The sequence below is a fragment of the Leucoraja erinacea genome, chromosome 12 (assembly GCF_028641065.1).
Source record: "Leucoraja erinacea ecotype New England chromosome 12, Leri_hhj_1, whole genome shotgun sequence".
Taxonomy (NCBI): domain Eukaryota; kingdom Metazoa; phylum Chordata; class Chondrichthyes; order Rajiformes; family Rajidae; genus Leucoraja; species Leucoraja erinaceus.
The window spans coordinates 31907413-31919035 of NC_073388.1; the positions used below are offsets into that span (position 1 = coordinate 31907413).

At 43.2% G+C, this 11623-nt stretch overlaps 1 pseudogene; it reads right to left on the reverse strand.

Moving 5' to 3' along the window:
- Nucleotides 1–468: 468 nt before the first annotated feature.
- LOC129702438 (U2 spliceosomal RNA) lies at nucleotides 469–640 on the reverse strand (annotated as a pseudogene).
- Between the last annotated feature and the right edge of the window lie 10983 nt (nucleotides 641–11623).

The following is an 11623-nucleotide window of genomic DNA, read 5'->3' on the forward strand; positions in this document are numbered from 1 at the left end:
GTGGGTTATCACGTTGGAGCAAGGCTCCATACACCGCTTCTTCCCGCTCCAGCCCTCTCGGGCGCTGGTTGCCGGCGGTTTTATGCAAAGTCGGACCCTTCTCAGTCCACTACCTTGTTTGATTTGTGTCTAGCCTACCGCTCGGCCGCATGGAGCTGGCCGGTGCGGGGCCGACATCGGGCACCGCTGATCCCACTACGGTTGATCCAAGTGCCGCTGGCTGCCCCCTGTTCCACGGTCCTCCTTCTCCAGCTTGTCCTTCCTTCCGTGGAGTGGATATGGCCGGTGTGGAGGATAACTGGCACAGCTGATTCCATCTATTCCTTTAACCCGGCTCCAACGCTCTCAGCGCTCCTGGCTGCTCCTTTATCTTAGACCCGTGGGACCCACCCCCGTACTGACGGTACTGGTCCCTTGCGGTCGTTGCAGCCGGTCAACCCCACTCTAATGCCCTCAATTCTGGGCACTCCTACTTATATGGTCCTTAGCTAAGGAACATATAAGACATTAAAACTGATGATAACAGCTATTATAGATTTTATTTAATATATGGTCCCTAGATAAGGGACGTATCAGATATTAAACTGATAAGAACAGATACTACACCTGGTCACTCACATACTGGTCCCTTGTAGTAGATTGCAGCCAGTCAACTGCCAAGTCCTTTGCTGCTGAAAATGAATTTTCTCACCGTGCTGGAGCGAAGTTGGGCACAGGTGTTTTCCTCCTCCGGGAATCGATGTGCCCATGCTGCTCCTGCCGTTGCCAGCTCCTGCCGTTACAGCTCCTGCCGTTGCCAGCTCCTTGCCAGCTCCTGCCGTTACAGCTCCTGCCGTTGCCAGCTCCTGCCGCAACCTGCGCTCCTGCAGCTGTCAGTGTCACTGCTGCTGCCCGTACTCCTGCAGCTGCCCGCAACTCCTGCAGCTGCCCGCAACTCCTGCAGCTGCCCGCAACTCCTGCAGCTGCCCGCAACTCCTGCAGCTGCCCGTGCTCCTGCAGCTGCCGGCTGCCACTGCTGCTGCTGCTGCTGCCGACTGCCGCTCCTCCGCGGTTCTCCCGCCGGCCTTCTGCAGCTTACATGGACCCGGTCCATGTCTGCACCTAGAAGGTAAGTTGAAGGAAACGCAGGGTCTCTCACCTGCTGTTCCCGACTTTCCTTCTCCCGCTGGTGACCGTCGTTCCCTCCGTTGCGGGTTTGAGCCGCTCGGACCGACCCCGGTATTCACGGGCCTGGTCCTTCGCGGCAGTTCCGCAGCCGGTAACCCCGGCTGTTCCTATAGATCCCCTGGCCCTTACCTTGTGAAGAAGGTTTTCAGCCCGGACGTCCCGTTCCGACTCCATAAGTGCCGCTGCACTCGCTGAGCGTTTCGAGCCCCGGTACCGCTGGTCCGAGCTGTCTGTCCCGCAGCCTCTGCGCTGGCTGCTACCGACTGGTCCCAAGTCAGTCTCGCTTGAGACTGGCATACGGGACCTCTTTACTTTGCTTCCCGCCCGGCCGAGAGGTGAATTTTGCCGGTGCGGGAGCAAAGTCGGGCACAGGTTGTTCCCCTCCAGGGAACTCGTGCTGTTGCTGCTGCTGGCTGCTCGCCCTCCACGGGTCTCCCCGCCGGCTTTCCGCAGCCACCTAAAAGTAAGTAGTAAAAGAGGGAAAAACGCAGAGTCTCTTACCTGCTGTTCCCGACTTTCAAATTCTCCCGCTTGGGGAACGCCGTTCCCCTCTGTGTGACTCGTTGCAATGCGTGTAGCGATATGACACGCATGCGTGGAAGCGGGGTTCTTCACGAAGTCACTCACGTGACTCCGAAGTAAAACATAGGGTTACTGAGGATTGTTATTGGGCCAGTAACAAAGGGTTACTGAGCATTGGTATTTGGTCAGCAGAAAATGGCAAATTACTTCAAAGATCAATGCTGAGGTGGGTCAGTATTAAACAGGTCAGTACTAGGGGATCAGTACTAAGGTAAAATTGTCATCTTACTGTAAAAATTATTTCTGTGGGAGAACGTAATAACATTGGTAAGATGCGTTTGTGATATTCCAGGACTATAACAAGAGTAGTCGAATATAGGAGCAAAGAGGTTCTTCTGCAGTTGTACAGAGCCCTAGTGAATCCACACCTGGAGTATTGTGTGCAGTTGTGGTCCCTTAATTTGAGGAAGGACATTCTTGCTATTGAGGGAGTGCAGCGTAGGTTTACAAGGTTAATTCCCGGGATGGCGGGATTGTCTTATGCTGAGAGAATGGAGCCGCTGGGCTTATACACTCTGGAGTTTAGAAGGATGAGAGGATATCTCATTGAAACATAAAAGATTGTTAAGGGTTTGGACACGCTAGAGGCAGGAAACATGTTCCAGATGTTGGCATAGTCCAGAACCAGGGACCACAGTTTAAGAATAAGGAGTAAGCCATTTAGAACGGAGATGAGGAGACACGTTTTCTCACAGAGAGTTGTGAGTCTGGGGAATTCTCTGCCTCAGAGGATGGTGGAGGCAGGCTCTCTGGATGCTTTCAAGAGAGAGCTAGATAGGGCTATGAAAAAATGCAGAGTCAGGGGATATGGGGAGAAGGCAGGAATGGGGTACTGATTGTGGATGATCAGCCATGATCACATTAAATGGTGTTGCTGGCTCGAAGGGCCGAATGGCCTACTCCTGCACCTATTGTCTATTGTCTATTGTCTATTGACTGTGCAATCCAAAAGTTCTGCTCTAAATTTTGCTAAATTTAAAGTTTTCATATGGAATGCTTTTGCTTAAGTTAGTGTGATTTTCTCATATCATAGTTGCTTATGCTCTTGCTTAAGTTTGTGTGATTTTGCACGTATTATTATTACTTGCTCCCTTAAGGAGGTAAAATCACTTTAATATGCTGTGTGAATTGTGTGCGTGGGCCCCGATTATCTTGTTGCATGGAGATAATTGTGTGTGGAAAGACTTGATGTGTGCCAAAACAAATTTCCGTTATAAAATATATTGCCTATACTATGGGCCAAACATTGGTAGATATAGGAAATCACCGTGCTGACCACGAAGCAAAAGAAATGTCCCGGTGATGCAGGGTAGTTGGACCTAAAATGATGAGGAAGACTAAAAATATAGATAAAGGCAAATCTCCCTGGGAAAAACCAATGCCAACCATCCAATACGTCGTTAGATTATAGGATGATGCTCCTGGCCAAGATATAGAAATGTGGAAGCAACTCGGTTGTAGAGTTGATTGTATGTCGGGATAGTGGGTTGCCTCGGCAGGACAAACATGTATGTCAGATGAACTCGCATTGTGGGTTATTGATTGTATACACTTTGCAACTCACTGTGGTGCCAAAGCAACCAGTGATTCACTTCTAGCTACATGGTGACATCCAAAGTTGTAGACTCTGGCTCAGGGGATTAGTAATCATTGTCTGATCTGTCAGCAACATAACCTCGGGAATGGTATACCTTGTGAAAATGGGAAAACACCCTTACCCATGGGTCCCTTTGAGACCCTCCAGATGGACTACATTGAGTTGGAAAGATGTCAATGTTATAAATATGTATTAGTTATCGTTGATGCTTTCAGTAAAGATCGAAGTCCACCCTCCGCAGACAACAAAGCCTCTACAGTTGTTAAGATACTTATGAAAGAAATGATTCCTAGGTATGGGATCCCAACTCGGCTGAGTTTTGACAATGGCCCTCATTTTGTGGGACAGGTAAATAAGGAATTTTGAACTCAAATGGGTATCCAACAGCAGTTACATTGTGCTGATTGGCCGCAGGCTGCTGGACTTGTTGAACGAGCCAATCAAACACTAAAAAACAAACTCGCCAAATTACTGGCTTAAACAGGGGCTAGCTGGTTTAAACTACTCCCCGTGGCACTGTTCCAGATGCGCAGTACCCCAGCAGGGAAGGCACGATTGTGCCCAGCAGAGATTATATATGGCCGTCCACTCAGAACCATGTGGAACCAGAATACCCCAAAGGCCGTTCATTTTCGCCACATGACAATGGAAATGACTAACTATATTTCATCACTAACCAGGGCATTGAGAGACTTACATTCCAGGGTACGAGCTGCATACATTGAACTCCCACCTCTAACCACTCCATCTAAAATTGAACCTGGTGATTATATAATGGTCAAAAATTGGATAAGAAAGTGACTGGATGCTCGGTGGGAAAGACCTTATCAGGTCCTCCTCACAACCCCAACTGCTGCCAAGGTGGAAAGAAGAAATGTGTGGATCCACCTTCACCATTGTAAGATTGTCAGTATTGCGCCTCAAACCTAAACTGCTAACCTCTTCTTTTCTTTGAGAAATCTCTTCCCAGTATAGATAAGTTGAGTCACCATGGACACACTGCTGCTGCTCATCTACCTTGGGATACTGGTAACCATTGGAGTCATGATGAATAGAGTATGCTGACGTAAGGACCCCAAGGGAATCCAACACCCATGTGAAGGAGACGCACTGCAATATGATGACAACAGCGAGGGAGAATTCGGGAAATGGAGACTTACTCGACTGGCCGGATATCTTGTGCTCCTGGCATAACCTCACCAATCATCATTGTTGATCATAATTATAGACTGCTGAATTATGGACTGTTGTCATATCACCATACTTGTGTGAAGATCATGTAATTATGTATGCCAAAAGGAGGGAGAAAAAGTCCCTATGCCAAGTAAATCCTTTAAGCATGAGGGTCAATGTACTGCTCTCAGGAGATTAGACTAGAGAGAACATGAAGAGTTATCATGGAATGATAAAAGAGGGAATGTGAATATGCAGGAATGGGGGTGCTTTGGGAATGGAAGGTAACTGTTGAGATTTGGGGGTGGTGACATCACGGGGTGGAGACCCAATTCGTGGAAATCATGTGACCCATTTGTCGCCACCAAGTCTGGACCACTGAAGAAGTTTCTATTTTTCTTACTAAACTAAAGGGTTGCCTCCCACTGTATTTCCCCGCCGCTATCTGTGATTGGGCGAAAGGGTTGCCACCCACTGTATATCTGCATAAATTGGTGATCGGTTTGTTGGCGTGTGTCATCTTTCTTTTCTGTTCTGTCTGCGCGAGGCTGCTAAGGGCTCGAGTGAGTGGATCAGAAATCGGCCCCACGGTGAATATAGGGTTTAGACTACAGTGCTCGAATCAGTGTTTTCCTGGCCCAGACTGGGGGGTAAAAGAACCGGAATCAACAAGTGAATATTATTTGGAAGAGCCAGGTGTTTTTTAAAACTGAAGTTTTAAGATTTAAGCATTAATTCCCGAATGTTGCATTTGGCTTATTGAGCGTAATTCAATATGTAACACAATTTTTTTCTAGATGTGTGGTGCTAGTTGTATAGAAATAATGTTTTCCCACAGAGAAACATGATTAACCATTTCTAATTGGACTTGCACAACTCCATGATTTTACTGACCATTTACTATCACAGATAGACACAAAATGCTGTAGTAACTCAGCTGGACAGGCAGTGATATAGGAGAGAAGGAATGGGTGACGTTTCAGGTCGAAATCCTTCTTCAGTCTGAAGAAAGGTCTCGACACAAAACATATTAGTCTGAAGAAGGGTCTTGACTCGAAACATCACCCATTTCTTCTCTCCAGAAACGCTGCCTGTCCCGATGTGTTACTCCAGCATTTTGCGTCTATCTTTGATTTAAACCAGCATCTGCAGTTCTTTCCTACACATTTACTATCACAGTTTGTATTTACATACATGTCCATATCAGTCTTGTCCCTATCAGGCATGTGTTGAATTAAATAATATTGTACAAAACGTATATATTGTGTCTTGAATAAAGTAAGTCCACATTTTTCTGAAACACATCTGCCCTGGGACACTGATAACTATCCATCAGCCCAGGGCTTCTACCAAAGTCCAACCTCCCCTCACTGCCTCCTGATTTGTCCCTTTTGTCACTGGGTCCAGTTCTGAACTGTTTAACTCTGAGTGGTGTATTGGGCTTTGAGAAATCCTGCATTTTCATGGCCTACATGTTTAAAGTAGGTATGGACAAGCTATGCAGAAACAGATTTACATGCCTTTACAGATACCCATTCTTTTCAAGATCAATTACGGATGGATAGACGGACGGCTGGATGGAAGAAACGGAGCACTTCACACTTCAGACTTGTCAAAATTAAATTCAATCTGTCAATCCTTGGCCCACCTTCCCAGTTGATCTAAATCCAGTTGTAATTTTAGATAATCTTCATTGTCTGCCGCACTACTTATATTGATGACCTTTACAAACCATGTCAGCTAAATTCTGCTTCAAATCATTAATATAAATGATGATCAAAAATGGACCAGGCACCAATACCTGCAGTACATCACTGGTCTCAGGTCTCCGATCTGAAACCAGTTTCACCCTCAGGCTCCTACTACCTTGTATCCAATTGGCTAGCTCACCCTTGATACCATGTGATCGAACATTCTAGCCCAACATGCACGACCTTGTCAAAGGCCTTGCTTAAGTCATTGTAAAGGTGGAAAGGCTTTGGAGTCCAGACGTTACTTGCCCCAATTTACCCAGCCAGGCCTGACTTTTCTTATAGCCACAAATGTTTTTAGTCTGGTACAGTTGGTCTCTGGTGACCTTTTCCATCCCCCTTTCCTTAAATATTGAGGAACATTCAGTAATGTGAGTGCCATTTATTGTCAAAGACAGATGGCATTCACTTATCTGAGAGAAAGTCATTGGCATTTGAGAGGCACACCACTAATTAGCTCACTATTACCAACATCTTCTGGCATGCAAGTGTGGACAGTTTCTGGTACTGAAGAGTTTTGTATGGAATCAAACATTGTTTAGGCTGTTCCTGAGTCTGGTGGTATGTGCTTTCAAGCTTTTGCATATTCTGCTCAATGGTAGTTGAGAGAAGAGGTAATGATTTGGTTGGAAAAAACCTTTGACTATATTGATTCCCCTTGATGTTCACTGGGCTCAGTTTTACTTGGGCTCTTTCAAGCTACATAGTACAGTTTAGTTTATTGTCATGTATCAAGGTACAGTGAAAAGCTCTTTGTTGCGTGCTAGCCAGTCAACAGAAAGACAATCCATAATTACAATTGGACCATTTACAGTGTATAGATACCTTGCTAAGGGAAGAAGGGTCTCGACCCGAAATAGCACCTATTCCTTTTCTCCGGAGATGCTGCCTGTCCTGCTGAGAGTTACACCAGCTTTTTGTGTCTATCTTTGGTTTAAAACAGTATCTGCAGTTCCATCTTACACATGATAAAGGAATAATGTTAAGTTCAAGTTAAAGTCAGCAAAATCCGATCAAGGATAGTCCGAGGCTCACCAATGAGGTAGATACTCCACTTAAATGCTGTGTTGATGTCAAAAGCACCCCACCTCTTCGCTGGAATTTATCTATTTTAGCCATGTTTGGACTAAGGCAGGGTTGAGTGGACTTGTGCATAAGTTATGAGACCAATTGTCAAAAACACCTTCCACTACTTTGCTAATGATTGAGAACATACTAATTGTGCAGCGCTAAGCTGTATAGATTGGTCGTGCTTTTTGCAAATAATACGCTTGAAGGGTCCTTTGAAGGGTAAAAGTCTTGTAGTCCCGCATGGCATGTGCTAATAGCAAGAAAGTTGATGATATGCTAATTAAAAACATCTTTGACTCAATTGCATGATTAAACAGATCATCAGATTTAACTCCTGTAGTTTTAATAAAAAGAATTTCAATTTTCTGTTGTCCAGCAATGTTATTGATAATGATGCTATTATAAGATTTCATACAAACAATTATTTTGCTGATAACATAATGATGTCAAGTTAAAATCATCAAGTTGTGATCATTTTCCAATGTTCAATAAATTCAGGATCAGTTCCTGTGGATTGGAGGATAGCTAATATTATCCTACTTTTCAAGAAAGGAGCGAGAGAGAAAATGGGGAATTACAGACCAGTTAGCCTGACTTTGGTGGTGGGAAAGATGCTGGAGTCAATTATTAAAGAGGTAATAATGGGCATTTGGATAGCAGTAAAAGGATTAGTCCAAGTCAACAAGGATTTATGAAAGGGAAATCATGTTTGACTAATTTTTTGAGGATGTGACAAGTAAAATGGATGAAGGGTTGCCAGTGGGTGTAGCGTATCTAGACTTTCAGAAAGCCTTTGATAAGATCCCGCACGAGAGACTGATGACTAAAATTAGAGCACATTGTATTATTGGGGGTAGGGTGTTGACATGGATAGAAAATTGGTTGGCAGACCAGAAGCAAACAGTATGAGTAAACGGTTCCTTTACAGAATGGCAGGCAGTGGCGAGTGGAGTGCCGCTAAGCTCGGTGTTGGGGCCGCAACTGTTTACCATATATATTAATGATTTGGAAGAGGGAATTAGGAGCAACACTAGCAAGTTTGAGGATGACACAAAGCTGGGTGGCAGTGTGAACTGTGAAGAGGATGTTGGGAGGTTGCAGGGTGACCTGGACAGGTTGAGTGAGTGGGCAGATGCATGGCAGATGCAGTATACTATAGATAAATGTGAGGTTATCCAATTTGGTGGCAAAAACAAGGGGGCGGATTATTATCTCAAATTCTGAGAAATATTGAATGTTTTGAAGTTGACTCTCCTTATTAGAACAAGTTTCTCCAATGTTGGAACAATTATTAAATAATAATTTGGGTTGGTGAGCACTGAAACAAAATAGATAAAAATGTTTTCTAGATTGTTTTAATGCATTGTCTAACATGTTTGCCCAAAGTGGAAGCATCTCATTTCAACTTGTACTCATCCCACTGAGAAACATTACCTCCAGATTCAAGAACAGCTTCTTCCCATCAACCATCAAGCTCTTGAACCACCCTGCTGCACAATCCTGAACACAATCCTACCTCAGCACCAAAGCATTATGGATTATGTTTCGGGTTGCATTATTACAATCTAGTTTACCTAATATAACCGATAATTATTTTATATTCATATGTTAAGTCGATGCATTTAACGTGTCAGTAAAGTGGCAGCAAGTAAGAATTTCATTGTTCTAGTTTGGAACATGTAACAATGAAACACACCTTAACATTTGACTTGAGTGTAGTTTTTGACGCTGCTTTCTTTCACTAATGCTCTAAACTGGGACCCTATCTACTCTCACAGGTGAATGTATAAAATCCATTACCATTCTATTGGACAATATTATTGGCATTCTGCTCTGTGCAATGGCTAGTATTTAACCATCAATATTTATTTTGAAAAGTGGTCATCTATCCATTAGTTTTTTCAATGTGAGAGATCGTCATGCTGGCAGACTGTCTATGCTTTTAGCAGGCTCACAAGCTACAAAACAACTTGGGAATTTATTTTCTTATAAAAGGCACAATTTGTTTTTCTTTATTCTTTCCCAAGACCAGTTTGTAAGAACCTTTGAATGTTTCTTTTCAATAGCATTCATAATATTTAATTTCAAGGTTATCACTTTGCTCCAATTGTCCTATTTTTGAAGGTGCATTTTTGCTTCAAATTCAAACCTAAACCCAATACTGTAGATGTAAATGGTCACAATTGAATAAATTGCAGCCAACTTATGTATAATATTTTTTAAATAATATGGCAGAATTAGAATGGTTCACTTAATTTTGACTCGGCCTTGATGCATGTATCATAGAATACCTGTGAAAAAGTGTAATACAGGCTAATGCTATACATAAGCCAATTATTTTTGCATTCAGGAGCTAATGTAGATCATTTAACCCCGTGAAAAGCAGTTCGGCATTCTCAATTAAAGATGATCCATGGAAATTATATATTTCTATTTATATTACATTTGGACACCTACATGGGCAGGAAAGGTTTAAAGGGCTGTGTGCTTCCGTGCTGTATGACTATGACTCAATGAAAGCTGGGAAATTTTGTTGAGTTCACTAACTCTAAGCTAGCTCAGAATATGAACAGCAAATCTAAAACATTTCTCTGCGGCAAGTTGGTTACACATTTATCGATATATAATGCCCTGCAGTTGGATTTAGCTCATTGCTCAATGATGTTAAAAATCAAAAGCCCAGACAAGCCTGTAGGTCTGTTAATATACAGTTCAGTGATTTTCGATCTAAAAAGTGGAAGCTAAAAGCTTTCAACACTTAATTTTTCATTATTCTTATTGAATCTGTTATTGTTGCTGGTTGTGTTATTTTCCTGGAAGGAAATCAGATTTCTTACAGAATTGAATCATTATCATTCTATCACAAAATATGTATTAAAGGAAGAATTATCCTTTCCAGTTGATTGATGTTTAAGTATTTTTTTGAGACAGATCTCTTTTATCGGTGACATGGGAAGGGACCCGTGAAAGACAGACAGCGCTTAGTGACTCACAATGAACCAAACACAGTGGAAGATAAACAGTTTTAGAGATAAAACCTTCATTGTTGTGATAAATTAGTAAGTAAGCTCTTTAAAAACATGTGGGTATGATAAACATATGGAAATAATGAAATAGTTTTAAAACAGTGCAAATCTCATAGGTAACAGCAAGGTGTCCAAATCTTCATTCTGGCAGTGCCTTGAGGCGAAGATGGCATGGTTCCACTCAAGTTCTGCATGTCCTGAAATTTATAATGAGTTTTCAGTGAGATTTGAAGACTCCACCGCAGAAAGGACAGGCAGAGCTTGATGAGAAATGGTAGTGAAAACAATGGTGATTAAGTTCCTGTTCGCTCCTTCAGCTACTTATGCTTGGCCTCCATGTGCTCCTGTCGGAGAGATCAGGGTGCACAGTGGCTTCTCTGCCTTCTTGGGTGGTCTTCATTTAAAGATCTGCATGAGTTGGTGAGGATTTCACATTTTCTCATGAAGAATTTAAGGAAATCATTCTACTGCCTTCACTGGTGGAAATTGCTTACCACAATCAAGCTCAGGGAGTTGCTTGCTTTGAGAGGCTGGTATGAAACAGATTTGCAATGTAGACTGCCCATCCAAATTGTTGAGCATCGACAATACACCTATTGTGAGAATTAGGATGATGATGTATTTATGTCTCTCAGGGTAATCCCCCCCCTCCACCATAATCTCTCCTCTACTTATCTTACCAATTATCACGCCTTATTTCTATTGATCTCTGCCAAACTGGCTTTTACATTCACTTTACATAATTGCATACACTTGATTAAACCTCCTCAACTTTGTTCCACATAAACGGTTCCCAGCCTTGCCAACCTTTCTCCAAACCACTCACTACCTCATGGCTGACTGATGTCCAGCAGTACTATCCCCTTGCTTTGACATTTCTTTCCATCTCTCCTGCTGCAATGTTGAGCCTCCAAGCGGCTTCCTGCTGGAGTTGGACTGATGGGAAACAGTTCAACCCATGTCACCTCCAATTGAGAACCAAGAGCATCCCAGTCTCAGTAATCATACTGCAGTACTCAGACAATGCTGTCATTGGTACACATTCAGCTGAACCGCAATCATCATCAGCCCATTCACTCAACATCCAGAAATCATAGTAAAGCGCTTGATGAACGAGGGTTTGATTAACCAGCTCATTCCTGCTGATAGTCTTCGAAGTGCATTTAACCATTTAGCCAATTCCAGAGAGAGAGAGATCTAATGCATCTGAACTCTAACTCATCTTGGACTTCTATGTTGCAATTTACGGGAATGAA